Source organism: Pan paniscus, chromosome 3 (genome assembly GCF_029289425.2).
Source record: "Pan paniscus chromosome 3, NHGRI_mPanPan1-v2.0_pri, whole genome shotgun sequence".
Lineage (NCBI taxonomy): Eukaryota > Metazoa > Chordata > Mammalia > Primates > Hominidae > Pan > Pan paniscus.
In genome coordinates this window covers 11,580,475-11,597,200 of record NC_073252.2, presented here as the reverse complement: position 1 = coordinate 11,597,200, position 16,726 = coordinate 11,580,475, and the positions used below count along the sequence as shown (strand labels likewise).

The 16,726-nt window shown below is 40.4% G+C and overlaps 1 long non-coding RNA gene across 1 annotated transcript in view; it reads right to left on the bottom strand.

The window, feature by feature from the left end:
* LOC117979915 (uncharacterized) overlaps positions 1-16,485 on the bottom strand; it is a 38,364-nt gene extending 21,879 nt beyond the window's left edge. The window contains exon 1 of the long non-coding RNA XR_004670980.3: positions 16,155-16,485. This is a non-coding gene — a long non-coding RNA (uncharacterized LOC117979915). The remainder of the gene's footprint in view (positions 1-16,154) is intronic.
* Between the last annotated feature and the right edge of the window lie 241 nt (positions 16,486-16,726).

Below are 16,726 nucleotides of genomic sequence, written 5' to 3'. Positions count from 1 at the left end.
ACCTCCCAAGTTCAAGGAATTCTCCTGCCTCAGCCTCCTGAGTAGCTGGGATTACAGGCACCCGCCACCACAGCTGGCTAATTTTTTGTATTTTTAGTAGAGATGGGGTTTCACCATGTTGGACAAGCTGGTCTCAAACTCCTGACCTCAGGTGATCCACACGCGTCAGCCTCCCAAAGTGCTGTGATTACAGGCATGAGCCACCATGCCCTGCTCCACTTCCCTTTTTAATGGGCCTTTGGGAATGACAAGCTCTGATGTCAACAAGTACATGGACACAATGCATCATAATTTCTTGATAATGCTAGGCTTCTTTGGGGTCGGGGGGCAATCTTGGACTAGGTGACTGCATCTCACAGTGAGATGGGCCCATGACTGAGGTAAAAGGGTGCTGTGAAGTAGCACAGCAATGGATTGCTTTCCTGAACCATAAGTTTGTGCTAATGGCTTACATACTATAATATGCCATTATAGTATGCATGAGAAGAGGAGCAGCCTAGAATAGAGTAGATGTGTTTCCACTCAAGAACAAGGTCTATCTGGATACTGCATACTATAGTATGCCATTTTATACTTCTTTTCTGCATGTGGCTCCCGCTGAAAAGACAAACTAAAAGTTAAATAAAATATTAATTTTGGGATCCTGAGAAGAATCCATAAGTGTCAGCTCATGCCTGTGTCATTCTGACATCCCTACCCCAGAGTGGACCCTAGGACATCTTATTCAGAATCAGACTTATTCCTGTGTCTAAGCTATTTCTGCTGAAAGCAAGAAAGATGTGAGCAGACTCAGCCCCCTTTTCAAGTGGGAGTCTAGCAGTGCGGCAATGAGCCTGCAATTCCGGCTTCATCACTTGCTAACCATTTGAACTTGGGCAAGTTACATAACTTCTGCTGTAGTCTGTGTTCTTCCCAAAATTTATGTTGATACCCAATCCTCAATATAGTGATATTGGGAAGTAAGATCTTTGGCCAATGATTAGGTCATGAGGGTGGAGCCTGCATGAATAGGATTAGTGCCCTCATTAGAGAGGTTCCAGATAGATCCCTCTACTTTCTTCCATGTGAGGTAACAGTGACAAAATAGCCATCTATGAACCAGAAAGTAGCCCCTCAGCAAACATGAAACCTGTTGACACTTTGACTTTGGACTTCCTGGCCTCCAGTACTGTGATACATAAATTTTTGATGTTTAAGCCACCCAGTATCATGTTGTGTTATAACAGCCTAAATGAACAAAGACAACTTCTCTGTGCCTCAGTTTTCTTAGCGGTAAAATGAGAATGATAATACCCATTTCAATGGTTTATTTTGAGGAATAACTAGGGTATGACATGTGAAGTGCCTACCCATAATAAGCCCTTAATAAATTTAACCCATCACTATTATGACATTTTTTCCTCTCCCCAGATAGACCTTGTTCCTGAATGGAAACCCATTTACTCTATTCCAGACTGCACCTGTTCTCATACAAAGCACAATCACTGATATCCAGAGTCAGGCTACACGGAGTCATCCTTAGTCTCACAGCATCTTAGTGACTTAAGAAATCAATTGCATCTCCAACTTACTTTTCTCATCTGTAAAAGGGGGTCTAATGTCATTAGAGGTGTTGTAAAGATTACATCAGCCAATCCATGTTAAATGTTTAACACAATCTGGCCGGGCACGGTGGCTCACACCTGTAATCCCAGCACTTTGGGAGGCCGAGGCGGGTGGATCACGTGATCAGGAGATTGAGACCATCCTGGCTAACACGGCATGAAACCCCATCTCTACTAAAAATACAAAAAAATTAGCCAGGCGTGGTGGCAGGCACCTGTAGTCCCAGCTACTCGGGAGGCTGAGGCAGGAGAATGGTGTGAACCCGGGAGGCAGAACTTGCAGTGAGCCGAGATCGCTCCACTGCACTCCAGCCTGGGCAACAGGGCAAGACTTTGTCTTAAAAAAAAAAAAAAAAAAGCAAAAAACAAACAAACAAAAAAACTGTGCACATATACTTAAAAGTTCTGAAAGAACAATGTATTGGGTCTGCTCATTTAAGAATCCCATCTGTGTCCACCAGCTGATGTTAATCATTTTACTCGTACAGCAACTTACTAATTCATTCACTAAAATTCTTTTTTGTTGTTGTTTCTGTTTTTGCTTTTTACAGGCCACTGCCCTGAGAAGTGGGACCCTCACTTTTTTTTTTTTAATGGTGGAGAGTGTTTTTCTTCAAACAAAGACTCATGGCAGGCATCACTACTTCTGTTCTTACTGCTTTCCATAGAACATCAAAATTCATCTAAGGGCATTAAATACATTTAAATGTTAAAAAATGGAACTTTACCAAATAAATATTCATAAAGTGCAATTTACATAATGAAAATCTGTGCTTAGTGAATACATATAAAATAAAACCTCATTGAACAGGTACAGAATTTAGCCAAGTTATAAAATTCATTAACCAGTGAACATACTCATCCATTAACAAATTAATCATCTTTCTCTACTTTGAAAACGAGTTCATATCTGAATGGCTAATTATACAGATCCTTCCTCACTGAAGACATTAATATAGGAACATTGAACGTGGAGGGAAGAAAAGTGGTAGCTAATATATTTTTCTTTTTTTGTTTAACAGCATAATGATATGCTGAGTCTTCAGTGAAGACCCCAACATAAATTGTGCAATAGGTGAAAGATGCAACCTTTTAATTTTGTTTTTTCTATTTTTGTGCATTTTTAACATTTAATAAATGTCAGTGAACATGTGTAATTTTCACATGAATCCTGGTGGGGGTAGGAATCATTAAACCATTTTACAGACAATGACCCTGAGACTTAGAGAGGTTTTATTGGTTTAAGCAGGATTATCACAAGTAGATCTCAGAGCAGGGACTTTATTCCAAGGGTTGTCTGATTCAGAAGTCTGTTTTCTTCAGCTACACCCTGGCAAGCAGCAATATTAACCTTGGTAACAGCCATAACTGATAAATGTTAGCTGAACTTTAAAAACAAATTCCTCTTTCAGTTGTTTGCTATGTTCACACACTCGCTGCCCAAATCTGCTATATGTGATTCCATCCTTGCAATTTTACTGTCCTCATCTCATGAGCAAGAATATGGTACTTAGCCCTCAGCAAAGCACTAATATGAACATGGTTTTATCACACTAGGATTTCTTTAAGTTACAGTTAAGGGAAGCCCAGAGGCCGTTTTCCTTAATACTAGCTAGAGTCAATCAAGTTCATTTCCTTGGAGAGAAGCAATGCATTCATTTAAGGAAACTGAAGGAGACTGTGGGTCATAGAAATTCAGAGCTTAGTATGTCACATATTCTCTCCCCTCATTTCCTCAGAGCTCAGGAAGCACACACCCTCTTTCTTATAATTTTTATTAACTGCTTTGAGTAACCTGGGGTAAAGCACAGTGTTTAAAGCTCAAATAACACCTGCTGTGAGCTGAATTATGTCTTCTCCCAAATTCATGTTTCGAAGTTCTAACACCTAGTACTTCAGAATGTGAAGTTATCTGGAGATAGAGATTGCAACAGAAGTAATCAAGTTACAGTGGGGTCCTTAGGATGGGTCTTGATTGAGTGATTGGTGTCCTTATAAAAAGGGGGGATTTGCACACAGAGACCCACATAGAGGAAAGACAATGTAAAGAGATGCAAGGATAAGGTGGCCATCTACAAGCCAGGGAGACAGGCTTGGAACTGATCCTTTCCTCATAGCCTTCAGAAGAAATCGATGCCACCCACACATTGTTCTTGAACTTCCAGCCTCCAGAACTGAGAGACAGTGACTTTCTGTTGTTTATGCTACTCGGTGTGTGTTGCCTTGTCATGGCAGCCCTAGAAACTCATAGTTCAAGACTCATGGATCTTGGCCCATCTGCCCTTCCCTGTCCCGATCCGGTCTCCTTCTCCTCCACTCCCCAAACATAAGGTGTGTAGATGTCTGCGTTGTCTTCCACTTCCACTGACAGCCCCTCCTAACACTGAGCTTGTCCTTGTGCAGGCTTCTTGTAAATACCTGAGGGATGGATTTAACTTGCGAGGAGCACAACTGGAGTGAGGCATCTTTAAGAAATTCACTGAAAGTCTGCTGGCCTGTCCTAGGTCACACTTCAAATGATGAGTTTGCTAATTAGAGGCAGAAAACTGATCACTCTGCATCCTAGAAAACAGTATTAAAAACGACTCTAGGAAAAGTGATTAACACTCTTCTGTTCTCCAAGTGGCTGTGCCTAAGTGATAGTGGAGGAGAGAACGTGGTAGGATTAGTTCAGGCGAAGCTTACCTCCTTGAACCTCAGAAAATTATGATTTCTAGAGTGACTAAATGTTGGGGGATTGATAAAACTTGGCTCATTAAAGCCTTTAAATCTGGAATTATAAATATGCTTGGTAAAGTTTTTTTTCTTAGTGATAAAGCATATTTTCCTGTGTTCTAAGACAGGACACTTGAAAAATTATCCTTATTTTTGTGATATTTTGGGGGATCATTATATATATCATTATGCTGCATTGAAATGCTGTTTAATTTCATGAGAAAAGGGAACTCTTACATGATGTTGATGAGAATGTAAATTAGTACAGCCATTATGAAAGTCAGTATGGAGATTCCTCAAAAAATTAAAAATAGAACTACCATATGACTCAGCAATCGCAACACTGGGTATATACTCAAAGGAAATGAAATCAGTATATCAAAGAGCTATCTGCACTTCCATATTTACTGCAGTATTATTTGCAATGGCCAAGATATGGAAACAACCTAATTATTCATTAATGGATGAATGGATAAAGAAGATGTGGTACATACGCACAATGCAGTACCAATCAGCAATTTAAAAAAATGAGGAAATCCTGCCATTTGTGACAACATGAATGAAACTAGAGAACCTCATGTTAATTGAAATAAGCCAGTCACAGCAAGACAAAGACTGCAAGACCTCACTCATACGTAGAATCTAAAAATGTTTGTCTCGTAAGAGTAGAAAATAGAATAATGGTTAGCAGAGGCTGACTGGTTAGGGAAAAGAAAAGTTTGAGGAGATGTTAGTCAAAGAATACATATATACATTCAGATAAGAGGAATAAGTTCAAAAGATATATTGTACAGCATGGTGACTATAGAAAATAATACATATTATACTCTTGAACAATGTTAAGAGAGTGGATATTAAGTGTTCTCATCACAAAAATAATAGCTATGTGAGGTAAAACATTTGTTAATTAGCTAGATTTAACCATTTACAAAGTATACATGCTACAACACATCACGTTTTACATGATAAATGTATACAAGTTTATATGCCAATTTAAAAAATAAATTTGAAAAGAGGAAAGCAATGCAGTGGAATCCTAAGAATAATTTTAGGTAACTAAGATTTTACCTTTGACTTCTATAGACTACCATTCTTTTGAAATTCCAGGATTTTTTGGAGACAGTTTATGGTCGTTGTATATTGTAATACACATTTGTAAATCAGAAGGGTTTTGTTAGAAAGAAATGTTCTGTTATCACTGCAAGTCATAAACATAATGTTTGGCACATGTTAGCTGACGTTTTCTTCAATCTATCTCTTCTCTAACTGATTGGAAAATACATTGTCACATTGGTTAGAACTATGAATACAATAATCCTTAATGGATGCTACATGATGGCCTGAGAGTGGTCCTTGGACCATTGTGCATGAACTTTAGTTTCTGAAATTTTGTAGTAACTTAAATGTGCATGTATATGTGTGTGTGTGTGTGTGTGATGTGTGTGTATGCGGTGTGTGTGTGTGTGTGTGTGTGCCCTTCTTGGCTCTCAGCCTGCTGGTAAGTGGGTGATAAGTGCTGTGTTTTAGACAGACATGCATTGAGCCTTGCTGCAATGGCTGGCCAAAGCTGCTCTAACAAAGTACCAGAGACAGGGTGGCTTACACAACAAAAATGTATCTCAGAAGTCCAAGATCAAGGTGTTGTCAGGGCTGGTTCCTTCTGAGGCTGTGAGGGAGAATCTGTCCCACACCTGTCTTCAAGCTTCAGGCGGTTTGCTGGCAATCCCTTTTCTTCGAAGGCTTTGGAGGAACACCACTCTGATTTCTGCTTTTATCTTCACATGTGTGCTTTATCTTTCTTCAGATTTCATCTTTTTAGAAGGACACTATTTATATTAGACTAAGGCTCACCCCAGTGACCTCATTTTAAGTCTTGTAAAGAGTCTTTCTCCAAATACGGTGCATTCTGAGGTACTCAGGTTTAAGATTTCTGCATAAGAACTTTGGGGTGGGGTTCAATACAGAGCATTTGGCATTACCAATGATGAACTCTGTCAGTAGGAAAGTCACTTGATTTTCCTTAGTCTCAGTTGCCTTACCTGTGAGGGAAGGTAAATATTACATAAATCCCAGGATTGCTGTGATAATTTTTGATGGACAAAGGCTCTGTGATTGTCCAAGTGCTATTCATGGTTATGAGGCCCAGGAGGTGACCTCACCCTGCAGTAGAACATGCAATGTTAGTGCATAGAGCAGTTGTGGGGGCATCTGTGTCTTAATTCCTAGTAAGGGTCCCGAACAACTTTGGATAAGAAACTACTATGTGTCTGCATGATTCTAACTGAACTGGTAGGTAGCTCAGGTTTTCCTGGCTTGTCTAAAAAAAGCTGAATTTGTTGGTCTGCAAACATCTATTCGCTCATACTGGGCATCTTCTTTTTCTTTCTTGACTGAAAAATACTAGGGGGATGTTCATTGTGGGTGGGTCTCAGGGGGGTGGCACAGTCTGTGGGTTGAGCCCTTAGGAGTGAAAGGATCTCAAACCAAACAAAAAGGAGCTCTTCTCTGGAAGCATGCAGAGGACCATGAAGCCTGCACCAACCCACCTGAGATACCTAAGGGACTGGACAGCTGAGATGCCCTGGAAGATATCTCTCCAGCAGGGCAGTGTTCACCTAGAAGGACAGCCAGGATGGGTGCCTTAGACCACACACCAGTAGAAGTAGGCACGGGCACCCTTGACTTTGATACCACAGCTCATTATAAGCACCTGGGAAACTGATCAAAACATCCAAGAAATAATACTGGAATGAGAGGTGGACTTTGAAGGGGACTGAAATTACATGATTATATTGGAAATTTAGATCAATAATGCTTATGGAATTCCGTCTGTATTCACAAGACCAGAAGACTGGGGAGTGTCTAGATTCCACATTTACAATTTAATGTCAAACTTATAAAAACCTTGAGATTGTTGTTATTTCCTACTTTAAATATGAGAAAACAGTATCTTCTGTTAAGCTATTTACCTACGTAAGTGTTTCCCAAGAAATTCCTGTACCTTCTGTAAAGTTCAGGCTACATGCAGCCACTACTTGTACTTTTTTGTATTCAATATGTTTTTTAAATTGATTTTGTCTTACTTAAAGTTGTCTTCAGAAACAATATACATAAAATCAATGATTTTCTATGATAAGATACATATATATGTACATGTATATCTGCATGTATATACATATATGTATACACATATATGTATACATATGTATATATAGGCGTACACATATGTATATATGTATACACATGACAATTTTATGCGACACATAGATGATATGTTTAATTGAAGCGAAATCCATGTAACATACACTTTGCCGATAATTGTCAGGTTGATTAGAGATGGGAAGGAAAGTCTGAGGCCAGTGACTTTGTGTGCACCTGTCATACATGGCAAGTCAGGAAGTCTGAATGCTGGAATCACACCTGACACACACTGGAAAGTCTTCCAATTCCACTGAATGTTGGCTGTTGGGTGTGGGGTACATAACCATGATCAGAGTGGAGGTGCTGTTGGAACAACTCTCTCTAGGGAGGTGCAGGAGTTCAGGGAGGAAGCTCCCCAGGGACTTGGCTCACCAGCTTTCCCTAACACTAACTTCAGTTTCTTTCTCCTTCTTTTTTGTATTTGCATGGGCTCATTTCCCCTTATTTTAACAAAATATTCCTTAATCATGTACATCTCCTACTATTTAGGCTTCTCTAACTGAACTTGCTGCCTCTGTTTCTTCATGTGTTGTGCATTCCTTCTCAATCCAGTGCACTATGAATATACCATTTTCTCCCCGAATGATCCCTGCATTTCCACACGGACCTTACAGCTATTTCCAGCAGACTTTGGCCTTACCCACCACACTCTTGTGTTTGGAATGCTTCCTTTCCTTAATGTCTGCAACCCCCTCCATTCCCAGGAATTGGCTCCTCTAAGCAGAGTGAGGCAGGGAGGAAGACTGCTTTGCTCAGTGTTGTATCCCAGGTGCTCTATAGTGCGTGGATCAATGTCCAACCTTTTAGGGGAAGGAATTAATGAATGCCTGTATTTTTCCTGGTGGGAGACTTGGATTCCATTCTCTAAGATGCAATCAACTTTGGTGGGCTGCGTCACACTTTAAATTCCCCTGGATAGTAGCCAGGCTCTGAAAATGTTGGCTGGAAATCTTCAAATGCTCTGTGAATATTTGGTCCTGACTCTGTGAATCTCCTGAGTATTAAGGAAGTAGATTTCTTCCATCCTCAAAGCACCATGGCTAATAGCCACACTTAGGAAGCAGACTGACCTGGGTTTTAATTTCAGCACTACACATAGTAGATGGTGACCTGGATCAACCTGACCTTCAATTCCTACAGCTGCAAATTGGAAAAAATAACACCCACATAATAAATACTGGCATAATACCCACCTGTCTCAATTAAGCTAAACTAAATGAGATTATGTATAATCAATTTTGCTATGATGTGACATAAGAGTTTCTAAAATATCATTGTAACTATGTGTGATTATGTCGTAGGAACAGCAGGGTTTATAGGAAGAAAAATGGGGTTGGGGCACAACACTCACAAACTTTATCACGGACACTTTTTACCTAAAATGTAGAAACCTCATAAAAATAGTAACATAATTTCACACATATTAAGAGATGGAATACTAATAAAGATGGCCCTTGATCTTGAAAATGAACTGAAGTTTGCAGCTTGTGAGCCATTGTGAAGTGGAGGAAAGAAGTACGAAAGTACGAAATTCGATGGAAAGTCATCACACCAGATGTGACGGGCTCACTACACAAGCTGTGGATGGGAGTGACTGGGAGATGCTCACGGCATTGCCTGTGTACATAGTGTGCATTTCTACATGCTCCGGCTCATGCAGGTACAGTTTTCTTTGTTTACTAGTGTTTCTTGTGAACAAAATCCTGCTAAGCAAACACAAAATGTGCATTATACTCAAACTGTCCCCTGATAGATCAATCTTTTGGGAACATATTTGGATTACAAAAACAAACATATCAGAACTGGCTTTAAGTAAAAGGCTAGTAGAGTCCCTAAGCAGCAGGAGACATCCAATATGTGTTTTGTTTTCTCTTTTTAAAATTTCCATCTCTCTCCTTTAAATGCTGATCTTCCTAAGGCCAGGAGCTATTTTGTCCACTTTTGTGCTCCTAGTGATGGACACCCATTAACCAATCCAATCAATAAGTATCATTTGGCTGTTAGAGGCAAGGCAGGGTTGCAGTCTCTGGGGAAGGGGCTGCTGAGACAGAGACTCAGACATAAGAGATGATGCTCAGATCTCAATACCTGATGTCCCACAGGTGAGAACAGGTCTAGAATCCAGCTGGCCCAATGATGGACCCCTGAGTACCCACCCAGGCTGGACCAGGCCTGCAGGCAGAGGGGCAAGTATTTCTCACCAAGGGAACTGGAGGGCTCTAGAATCAAGAACAGGCCATGGTGATGCAAATGAGAAGTCTCAGAGAGGTGACGATGTCACAGATCTGGCAAATGGCAGAGTCAGAACTTGACCTCAGGCAGAACCGCCTTCTAGCCAGTGCTTTTCCCATTATGTCACTACTTAAGAATGCCTATGACAAAACTAGCGAAATCTACAAGGCAGGTACCACCATAGCAGAACAAACTTTGTACTTTACATTTTATCATCCATCCTATTTAATCTTCAAAATGATCTTGCAATATAAGATTGTGATTTTTATTTTAAAAATGAGAAAAAATGACCTCAGAGAAAGAAAGTGACTTGTCCAAAGACTCAGGCAAGGACGTAGCATAGCCGTGAGGGTCTGGGTCAGCCTCCGGCTTTTTTCTCCTTTTGGGGGGCTGGGCAAGAATGCTATGGGCTGCTTGTGCCACACAGGGTGGGGAATGGAGGCAGGATGAGTTAAGGGAAGAATAATAAATATCAAATGCTGTCTGTTCTTGGCAAAGGGCATTAATTATATCAATGCAGAACATCATTCTGCTCTTTCCCTAATGGAAGCATAAATATGGCCCTTCTCTGCAATGAGCAATTTCCTTGGCTCTGCTGACACAATGGGAAATATCCTCAGTGAGAAAATTAAATATTGGTGTCACAGGACTATTAGAGAAACAAATGGTATTACACATTCCTCCTCCTTCCTCCACTGCCTTGCCATCTTTTCTCAGGCTGGCATGAAACCCTGAGAAGGGGCTGATGTCCCAGCCACAGGAGTAGAGATGTTTGAGATGTCTGCAACATGGCGTTGTAAGGTCATTTGTTCATTACCAACGTCACACACTTTTATTTGGAACAACATGAGGTTTTACTGAGAGATTGTGATTCAAATTTGTGAGCTCCAGTTCAGGCTCTGCCTCTGAGTAGCTGCAAACTTAGGCAGGTTACTTAATCTCCCTGAGCTCCAGGTTTCTCTGGGCCTGTTTCTTCATCTATAAAACGAAGATGATCATTATCAATTATAATTGTCATCGTGAAACTACCTCCTTCACTGGCTTGTTTCAGAATTAATTGTGTTAGCAGCTCAAGTCTAGAAAACAGTATGCATAGCACAGTAGTACACACCACGCAGGAATGTGATTCTTTTTTCTTTCCTAAAAGCTCCTAGGGCCTGCGTTTCACAATGTGGAGGACACAGACAGTGTCAGGCTTCGCCCTGACCTTCTGGAGTTCACCACAATGTAGCAAGCACAGAAACACAGGTGCCTGACTCTGAAGCCTGCAATTTTGAGAATGCTCACCATGTGTAGAGGCCTTTTCAGAGTCTAACAACATTTCAACCACCACGGAAAAGTGCTTATACATCTAGAGTCCATATTGAGCAAAACGTGACAAAAGACTATCATAAGCTAATAAAAATGCAAACTATATCTAGATTGTATTCTACCAAACATTATTAACATGCATTTGAAAAAAATATTGGAACTTATAAAAGGAAGCCATTTTATTTGGTCTGGAGACAAAGCATGGTGCCTATGGGGGTTCAGAGCTCTTACACTCCCTCTGTACCTCCCATTCCTAACGCCTACAGTTTGACAGTTATGCGACAAAACAAGTCCCAGAGGAACATCTGCCTCCTTGACCCCTTAATGAAAAGTTAGGGTGACTGATACATTTTGTGATGAGACAAAACCCAGTTAGGGAATGATATGTCCAAAACTACACAGTGCTACACAGAGAGACAGCATAAATTTAGTGCCTCAAAAGCACACACAGAGGGTTAGCAGAGAATGTAGGAAGAGAGGGTGGAGCTATTCCCCAAATGTATCATTAAGAGTCAATCCCGGGGGCGGAAAAGAGATAAATATAGAAACTAATGCAATTTGGCAAGATCACAAAGAAAGAAAAAAAGCTGATCATCTCTAAAGTGAGTGTGGCATGCAGTGCTCTGTTGAGGGAGGAGAAATGAAACAGCGGCAATGCATTTCACACTAGACATGTTAATTTTTGCTTCTGCTTTTTCTCAAAATGTAAACCTCTGCCAAAGTCTAAGATCTAAGTATCTGTTGAAATAGAAAGCAGAGCTTTGGGGGTTGGGGGTATAAAATTCATCTGGAAATGCATTTTTTATTTTCATTATTGACTCATGCACAAAAATGCTTATACGGAGGTAGAAGGAAGTATCCGACATGGTTTCTGATGGTAAAGATGTAACAGTCAAGGTGGAGGTTTATGCCTTACCTCAAAAGATCTCTTACAAATATTAGACCCTATGTGCTGACGTCATCACTGTTACACCTAGTTCAAGCTAGAACCATCTCTCATGTGTGTATAAGAGTGCCTCCAAATTAATCTCACTGCCTTTGTTTCTACTCTGGCCCCATCATTATTCACCATCTATGAAACAGTCAAAGCAAAAGGGGATTGTTCAATATCCCCATTGTGTCATGGCACCTTTGCTTAAATCCCTCCAATGCCTCTTTTTTCCTCTTGAAATCAAATAGAAACTTTTGACCTGGCCCGCAAAGTCTTCCCTGATCCTGCCTTCCTCTCTGACTTCCACTGTGACCTCCATCTCTCTTGCTCACTGGCTTTCCTGCTGTGCCTTAAACACCCCAACTTTGTTCATCCTTCCCATCATTTGGGTCTCAACTTCAGGAGCACTTGTTCTGAATGATTTTTGTCTTCACCACTGCCTCTAGGACAACTCATACAGGTCAGTTTCTGTCACATCCTTTTTTTTTTTATTTTCTTCCTAGAAATTGACTATATCTGAATATAAGCAAAATATATTATTTTGCTTAATCTGCTCAATTATTTTCTAGTTTGTATAGTGCCTGTGGACACCCTACTAGAACATAGGTTCCATGACAGCCTGAATCTCATCTGTCTTGTTTGTACAAAATCCCCAGTGCCTGAGATATAGGGGTGTACAATAAACATTTTTTGCATCAATAAATGAACTTACTTAGTAGATCTACAAGGTTTTGAAATGGTCTAGGGACATCTGGGAAGCTTTTATACAAAAAAAGAAACTAGAAGGCTGACAGAAAGATAAACGGTTAACTATGTAAATAAAGTGTGTTCTGCACCTACAATGGAGTCTTTTAACATATGTAACCTCACTTGATTTTTCGCTTCCACCCTATGAGGTAGGCAGATCATGAACAACATCATCATGTCCACTTCATACAGCAACCTTTAGGTCCACAGGATTATGGGCCTAAGACAATAAAAGAGATAGAGAGGAAGGGGTTTAAAGCAGGGAAATGGAGCTGTTCTTCCCACTAGTGAGGTTTCCAAGAGCTCACAAAGCTCTTCCACATCTATTATTCTATTCAGCTTTTGCAGCAGCTCTGAGAGATGTTTACTCTCCCTGGTGGTGAGATGACAATGCCAGTGCCACAGGGGGCAAGTGCAAAGGGTATGGAGCAAGGAACTTAGGTCATGTCTCAGCTGCTCCCTTAATTGTGCTGACTTGGAGAAAATAATTTAACCACTTAGTGCCTCAATTTTCTCTTCTGTAAATGAAGAGATACTTATTCTCAAAATGGAGGTGAGGATTGAGTAAATCAATCCTTTAAAGCTATTTATTGTGGTGTATGGAAAGAGTACAACTCAAAGTTATTACATTATGATTATGATTGTTTTATTAAACCAAGGCTCAGGGAGTAATTAGACTCACTTAAGGTCATATAGTAAGAAAAGGATGGATCAAACTCAGATCTGGCTGACTCTAAAGCTGAATGTAGCCACAGAGCCAGGGTGGCTGCTCTCTTCTAAAAAATGCAGTCACTGATAGTCAATTCCACAGGTAAATGTGTGATTTATACACTTGGACCACTCCTTGTCATTATCATATGTGCATATTTATTTTCCTCAGTGAGGCAATAGGCACTTGGAAGCAAGGATTGACTATCTGCAAAGCAGAACTTAATGTTGGGTGCTCAACCACATCTTGTCAATTCATAGCCTTTCCCCTAAACTTTGTCCAAAACCATTCACCCTTTTTACTGTTCCACTGACTGTGGAGGTGAGTTTGCCTCTAAAGCAACATTGTTAGTGTCCCTATGTCATTCCTTGCCTTGCCCAGGTATGGACTCCGGTTTTTCATCTCAATATGAAGGAGCTCAGTAAGTTCGTTTAGGTCTCCAAGGCCATCTCTGCTATTAACACAAAGCATTGCTGCTGTTTGTCTAGAACAGTAGCTCAAGTGCCACCTGCTCATCTGTGGCTTTGACAGTGTTTATAATAACAAGCTTGAGTTGAGCACTTGCGTATTAAGCATTGAGCACTTCAGAGGCAGAGATGGCTCCACCTTCAAGAAAATACATTCTAAGGAGAAAATTGACACCCATGAGATAATTACAAAACAGTGAGTGAATTCCCATGAAAACAAGAAGAATAGAAAGGGCTCAGAGGAAGCGCCTGGTAACATTAGGGAAGAGGAAATCACTCAGTGGTGGCTTTCTGAAGAAAGTAATGTTGAAACTGAAATTTGTAGAAATAATGGAAATTACGCCACCTAATAAAGGTGGAAAGATTACTTTGTGGGTGAAGGTGGGGGTGGTTTTAACAAAAGCATGGAGTCCTCTTGCACACAAAAGTGGACAGGGTGGGCCATCACCTATTTTTGGTGCCTGGACGATGAAGATCAGGGCACCCAGTATCAGGATGGGTCTCTAAGTCTCTTACATGTTGTGCTAGGGTGCTGAGACATTTTCCTGCAGGTGTGGGGGAATTCAGAAGACAACAGTGAGGCAATGCAGAAGCAGCAGCAACAGCACCATCTACTCATGCCAAGCACTGTGTTAAATCCTTCACAAGGATTATGCCATCTTTGCAAAAGCCCAGTTAATTGATGTGGATGGAATAAGAGCCCCAAAGATGCCCACATCCTAATCCTCCAAATGTATGCGTATATTATCTTACATTTTAGAAAGAGACATTGAGAATGTGGTTAAGTTAAAGATCTTGAGATGAAAATGTTTTCTGGATTTTTCTGGGTGGGCCCACTTTATAAGGACAAATGTCCTTATAAGAGAGATTCAGGAGGGTCAGAGTCAGAAGCAGAGATTGGGGTGATGTGTGGTCATAAGCCAGGGGATGATGGCAGCCTCTACCAACTGGAAAAGAATAGTAGTAAATGGGTGAGCTTCTGGAAAGAACCAGCTCTGCCCATCCAGTGTAGACTTCTGACCTCCAGAACTGTAAGATAATACACTTGTATTGTTTCAAGCCACTGAGTCGGTGGTAATTTGATATAGCAGTAATACAGTAAACTAATACATGGTATGATAAAATCTTCATTTTAGCAATGAAGAAACTAAGTCTCAGTGGGGTTCATTTCTCCAAGACCATAACAATGCTATAAAATGGCAGAACTAGTATCACAATCAAATTGTTCAAATTCACTCTCCAGTACTGCTACCAACAATTTTTTTGGCTGAATTGAAAGTAGGTTCTTGTCAATTCCTTCCACTTTCCATTCTTGGCAATCCCCTTTATGCAATAATTATCCCCCAAAATGTCTCACTCTTTACAAAATAAATGAGAATGCAGAGATCTTTGACTTCTAGCAAAAAAAAAAAAAAAAAAAAAAGATAAAAAAAAAACTAAAGGAGAGGGGGGAAACACGGGTTATTAACATCTCAATGAGATCAGAAAATCTGAGTTTAAAAATTAGATTGGGTGATAAAAAGCGCATTCTTCATAAATATTTAACCTCCATCAGCATGACAGTAATTAGAGAGTTGAGCTGAGCACATTACTGGCAGCGGGCTGTCCCGGTTTCTAAAATGGAAGGCCTGCTTTTGCAGCTTCTATGAGAAATAAATGATAAGAGTTCAAGAAAACAAAACACTGCATCGGCCACCAACATTTTTTTTGAAATGCCACCAAAATGATGCATTTTAATTGTTGAACTCCTAGCAAAACTGCCTACTATTTTAAGGCTAAAATGGATCTGAGGACTGTATATGACCATCTCAAACAGTTACCCTATCTCATACTTCTATATTCATTCTCTATGCCTTTTGGGCAAATTGAATTCCATAATGGCCTTGATTTGTTCATGCCTCCCTGAGTGCACACCCTTTGCTAATGCCCTTCAACACTGACTCTGACTCCAGGTTTGGGCATGTGGTTTGCTTTGATCAAAAAGTAGAAATCCTGGACGAGCTTATGAGATGACAAAAGATATGTTGTCTAGTTGCCTATTGACCCTAGATAGCAGCAAGCTAACTGCCACCCATGAAGGTCAACCATCATACACTATCCAGCCCCAGAAAACCACCCACTGACTGACTATGGACTGCAATGATAATGTAAGTAAGAACAGCTCAGACTAGCAGAATCCTCTGGCTGAACCCAGCCCAGACTGCTGATGTGCAGAATCAAGAACTAAAAATACTTACTGTTTCAAGTCACCCAGTTTTAGGTCCACCTTGTTATTCAGCAAAGGTCAACTGATCTACTTCCCATTGCATTCAGGCATGCTCTTGTGTCTTCATTCTTAAAATCAACAAAATTAAATGATCCAAACAGAAGGAAACAAACTTACAGCTCATCTTTACAAGCAGCTGCTTTGCAGCCACAAATCTATACCATTGCAGGGGAGTAAACTGGTCACAAGCTGTCTCTACCACTCTCTCTCCATTCCACCTCATCCCCAGTTTCACTTTTACAGCCAAATCTGTTGAAATGGTTGCTATTCAACTTCTTCACTTCCTCATCACTCTTTGCTTGCTCTAGTCTAGTTCTTGCTCCCACCCCTTCACATCACTATTTATACTGAGTTTTGTTAGGACTCTATTATTTGGTGACAATAATATAGCAGAAATCCGAACAGAAAGCAACAGGGACTCAAACTGAACACACTAACAATCTAAAAAGGAAAGTTATCATTAGGATATAGTGTCTCAAATAACCCAAGAATGGAGACCAGCTGAATCTAGTGGTTCAGCCACCGCTAGAACCAAATTTTCTT